Here is a 6,000-nt window from a genome sequence, read left to right on the forward strand (position 1 = left end):
AAAGGGCAACTAAACTGTAGAGATTCTGGGTGAAAGAGGTGGGTAAACAACTAGTATAGTCCATGTGTAGTAACAAAGAAGGGGAAATAAGTGTAGGTGGCCATACACGGGCCGATTCTAGCTACCAATATCTGTCCCTTAGACCGATTTGGCAGCTTATCGGCCCATGTATGGGCACTAACGAGTGGGGGCTTGACGACCAACATCTAGCCTGAAATCAGGCAGATCTCGGGCAGGTTTAAAAAATGAGTCGGATCGGGGACCACAGTGGCTCGTTGATGCAGTCCCCGAACACCTATACCCCATAGGTGGGGATATTGTGAGAAGATCCTTTCGCTTGACAACGTCGCCAAGCGAGCGGATTTTAGCGTGTATGGCCCTAACACCTTTGAACAACTTATTAGTAACCCAATTGCATATAGTGACATTGGCTATATAATGCCATTATTATGACAGTAGTATTAAGTTCTTCAATTCATGACATTTCCATACATAGTGCTTATTGCCATTACCGAAAGAAATCAGCAGCCAACATTGAAAGATACCAATAAAGCAAAAAATGAACCTATTATACTGCATAGCATATTATTTCGGATGACATTAGTGCTGAGAAAAAGGCACCATGCTAAACATTGCTGATGGGATATATAAACTGACTTTACCATAAAATTATATCAAGTATTTATGCACAAATGCGATTAGTTATTGCTGGAACACAGTAATAATATGGAAATAAGCAAGATGTTCTGCACATGGTTGAGCTTATGTATTTGGACATTAATGACTACGACTATGAAAAGGTTCCACATTTTTTAACATTTACTCTTACTTCACATGTTTTTATGTTATCATTAAAAATCTCACCACACATGAAAATATGTGCTCAAGTGGCCTGGTCACTCCCCATTAGGTCCAGTGAAATTCAGTCAGCCATCTGCTGGCTCATTAGTATCTGACTGAGCCCTGTACACATATGTCTCTGGAAGGCATCATTTATGTTTCATATGCAGGTTAATGGGTTGCCCTCTCTGTACTTCTGAAGTATATTTTAATTGGTCTAAACATAAAGCACATTTTTATACTTCAACAATCAAAAATATTCTTTATACGATTCATACTACAAGAATCTAAGGATGTACAGTGCAGTCTTAATATAAGCACATGATGGCAGGACACTGCTAAAGAGGCACAGCATGTTTTTTACATCAAATTCTAGTCAGGTGTCCCCATATTTAGAATGCAGGAGTTTACTGATTGGACCAGATCTGTCCAGTACTGCACTCACCTTCATCTCATTCAAAAAGAGGTCTACTTCTTCATTATGTGTAGGGACTAAGTTTCACTTGCAACTTGCTTTTCTAAGTTTTACCACTTTTTTTGGATTGCACAGTAGGGTTGCCACTTTTTTTTGGCAACAATACTGGCCTTCAGGTTGGGGGGAGCAATTGTGTTGCTTGGGTTTGGGGTGATGATGTAATGGGGTGGGGTAAATGGGCAGGGTAGAGGCTGGCAGTGGAGAGGGTAAGGGGAGGGCAGGATTTATAGGTAGAATTGCCACCCTTTGAAATTTACCAGCAACTAACACTCCTCTGGTATGCTCTTGGTATGTGTGTGAGCACAGTGCTTCATATGAGCCAGAAGGAAAGACTTTATTACATAAAATGGCAGCATTTCTATATGGTATCATCCATTGGCATATACTTGAAAATGTTTTTATGAAAACAGGCTCTATTTATAAAACATTTTTTACATAATACATTTTTATATAAATAAAAACTGCATTTGTGAAACAGGGTTTTACATTTGGGCTGATTTGTGTGAAAAGTTATGTCATACCTGTACTGTTCAGGGGTATAGATTTACGTGATTTTATAGATTTAAGTGTAGCTTTTTCTTTCCTTTTTATTCCTTGTTTCTAAGTTACTACAGAGTCTAAATTTCTTTTTGAATATTGTTAATCTATTATTGCTTTTCACTCATTCAGCTACTTCTTCATCCCCCACCACCCGACAACTTAAAAACTGGTGTTGTTCTCTTCTGGTGCATCTTCTGCTCTTCCCTGTACCTAAGCATCTATATTCTCACAAACATTTCAAAGGGTACTACAAATTTTAATTGACTTGTAGAATGATGCAGACTGTGCTATTGGAATTTGAAAAGCTGCTAGGGCTTAAATTCCCTAGCAACCAGGCAGTACGTAAGAAGCCCAGTAGAGGGCTTGAAAACAAATACTGTATAACATTAAATCCTCACAGCCAATCTGTTATTCTATTGGTGGGTTCAGTCACCAGGTCACAATTTCAGTTGCAGGTCAGATAAATGCAGTATCTTTAGAAAACCATACAAAAAGACAAATTAAAAAGGTTGCTTAAAATAGGTCCTCTTAATGTCATTATTAACTTTTGCAGAGTACCCTACGGTAGATAAAACACTAGGCCACTAGAGGTCTCTAGTTAACTTCCTATCTTTCTTTCAGGAACCATATACTCGATCATAGCTGTAAACTTGTACAATTAATGGAGATCAAAGTGTGACCACCAACATTTTTAAAAGTAAATTTGCCTTCTGTGGGCGAGGCAGTTACGATCATGTCCCCCTCAAGATTTTTCATGACTCTTTCATGAGACCTAAATGAACAAAGATTGGTTAGGAAGACTATAAATTAGAACTCGAAACACGTGCTCTATATGTGTACAAATTTCTAGATCAGTTTTTCATACAGAGACATGATGTCCTGTCTAATATAGCAAGCGGTGAAATATATCGCTCTCAGCAGGAAATAATGCACGTGGTGGAAAATAACGCAAGAAAAACGCTCATCGCGAGTTAAATAACGTGTCTAAATTATGACGCCTGTCCTTTTAGTGGATCGTGCGTTAAGTCGCAAAAAATAAGAAGCGATAAAATTTTTAACGCATGCTATAAATACAGCTTGTTTCAACACACTTTAGTGAATCAACCCCAGAAGTCTTATTGTCCTATATATATTGAAAATGGCTGAATACAGAGGACCCCTTGTCTTTGTCTGCAGGAAAAACTCAACTTCAATGACAGAGGAGAAAGTGTACTTTGGAGTCTGACCCAGATGTAACCCAAACCCCCAATAGTCGCACAAATTTTAACTCAAACCCTCCTAACCTGCAGCTCCCATGAGTTTTGGGACAGATCAGAATTTCAATGAAACTGAATTTACAATCTAAATTTAGTAGAGCAGAGAGTGGTGCTTATAATCCCATATGCACCAGTACACTAAATAAAATTTACACATATCTATTGTTGGAGAGCACAGTGAAGTGCAGTGAGGACTCCCAGACCTCTCTGTTGCTTGCGCTGGTGCCCAGCAAGTCCCCCTCAGCACCAGAGAGAGGTCTGTGAAACCTAAATTGAAAAATACAAGTATGCATCTTACTATTTAAATCAATTAACATATTACTCACCTCCATCTCCCAATATATGTCCTTCCAGTAAAGTTACCCTTTCTATGCTGAACTTGCTTTTCCTGACAGTGGTGGATGCTTGACTGCCTATTATACACAATTGTTATTAGGGAAACCTTTAAATTGATCTAATGTATATGTACAGTGGCTTGCAAAAGTATTCGGCCCCCTTGAACTTTTCCACATTTTGTCACATTACAGTCACAAACATGAATCAATTTTATTGGAATTCCACGTGAAAGACCAATACAAAGTACATCATACATGATTCCAAACATTTTTTACAAATAAATAACTGCAAAGTGGGGTGTGCGTAATTATTCAGCCCCCTGAGTCAATACTTTGTAGAACCCAATTTTGCTGCAATTACAGCTGCCAGTCTTTTAGGGTATGTCTCTACCAGCTTTGCACATCTAGAGACTGAAATCCTTGCCCATTCTTCTTTGCAAAACAGCTCCAGCTCAGTCAGATTAGATGGACAGCGTTTGTGAACAGCAGTTTTCAGATCTTGCCACAGATTCTCGATTGGATTTAGATCTGGACTTTGACTGGGCCATTCTAACACATGGATATGTTTTGTTTTAAACCATTGCATTGTTGCCCTGGCTTTATGTTTAGGGTCGTTGTCCTGCTGGAAGGTGAACCAGTCTCAAGTCTTTTGCAGACTCCAAGAGGTTTTCTTCCAAGATTGCCCTGTATTTGGCTCCATCCATCTTCCCATCAACTCTGACCAGCTTCCCTGTCCCTGCTGAAGAGAAGCACCCCCAGAGCATGATGCTGCCACCACCATATTTGACAGTGGGGATGGTGTGTTCAGAGTGATGTGCAGTGTTAGTTTTCCGCCACACATAGCGTTTCGCATTTTGGCCAAAAAGTTCCATTTTGGTCTCATCTGACCAGAGCACCTTCCACATGTTTGCTGTGTCCCCCACATGGCTTGTGGCAAACTGCAAACGGGACTTCTTATGGTTTTCCGTTAACAATGGCTTTCTTCTTGCCACTCTTCCATAAAGGCCAACTTTGTGCAGTGCACGACTAATAGTTGTCCTATGGACAGATTCCCCCACCTGAGCTGTAGATCTCTGCAGCTCGTCCAGAGTCACCATGGGCCTCTTGGCTGCATTTCTGATCAGCGCTCTCCTTGTTCGGCCTGTGAGTTTAGGTGAACGGCCTTGTCTTGGTAGGTTTACAGTTGTGCCATACTCCTTCCATTTCTGAATGATCGCTTGAACAGTGCTCCGTGGGATGTTCAAGGCTTTGGAAATCTTTTTGTAGCCTAAGCCTGCTTTAAATTTCTCAATAACTTTATCCCTGACCTGTCTGGTGTGTTCTTTGGACTTCATGGTGTTGTTGTTCCCAGTATTCTCTTAGACAACCTCTGAGGCCGTCACAGAGCAGCTGTATTTGTACTGACATTAGATTACACACAGGTGCACTCTATTTAGTCATTAGCACTCATCAGGCAATGTCTATGGGCAACTGACTGCACTCAGACCAAAGGGGTCTGAATAATTACGCACACCCCACTTTGCAGTTATTTATTTGCAAAAAATGTTTGGAATCATGTATGATTTTCGTTCCACTTCTCACGTGTACACCACTTTGTATTGGTCTTTCACGTGGAACTCCAATAAAATTGATTCATGTTTGTGGCTGTAATGTGACAAAATGTGGAAAAGTTCAAGGGGGCCGAATACTTTTGCAAGCCACTGTATATATTTTAATATAAAGAAAGTCTGTAAGAAGTTTCCGTAAGTGCCCTGCATACATCATCAGATTTTTAAAGTAGCAATTATATTATTTATTTTTGTGCACAAGTTTCAGGAAGTCACATGTTTCAGTAAGTGCTACACAGGAAGTGGCACTTTCATATCCTTATATTTTACAATAGGGTAATAAAATAATTTAGATACTTTAAATAAAATATATAATACACATGCAAACAACAAAAAATATTTTTTATGATATTTTATTGTGATACACATGCATATTTGCATATTTATATGACAGCTTGGTGCAGTGAGATGCAGTAGTGCTTGAAAGACAAATCTGAAATGAGAGCTAAAGGCAGATTAAAGGAAAGATAAATGGAGGAAAGTATTTGAAAGGGGACTGTAAGTTGCTGGGTTGGGCACTTGAACCTTAAAGGTGATTACAGAGGGAAACATGGAATGGTGGCAGGTGGGACCCGCTGGTTGAACTTGGCGTAAAAGAAGCACTGGTGGAACTGCGCAGCAGGGGAAAGGTCCTGGTGGAACTTTGGCTGGCAGAGGGAAAAACCACTGGTGGAACTGCCTCTGGCAGGAGAGAACTGCTAGTGGAATTGCGGTAGAAAGGGGGAACCACTGGAGGAAGTGTGGCAGAAGGGAGGAGCTGCTGGTGGAACTGCGGCAGAAGGGGGGAACCGCTGGTGGAACTGTGACAGAAGGGGGGAACCGCTGATGGAACTGTGGCAGAACGGGGAACCGCTGATGGAACTGCGGCAGAACGGGGAACCGCTGGTGGAACTGCAGAAGAAAGGGGGGAACCGCTGGTAGAACTGCGTCAGAAGGGGGAAATCGCT

Source organism: Xenopus tropicalis, chromosome 1 (genome assembly GCF_000004195.4).
Source record: "Xenopus tropicalis strain Nigerian chromosome 1, UCB_Xtro_10.0, whole genome shotgun sequence".
In the NCBI taxonomy this organism is placed as follows: Eukaryota; Metazoa; Chordata; class Amphibia; order Anura; family Pipidae; genus Xenopus; species Xenopus tropicalis.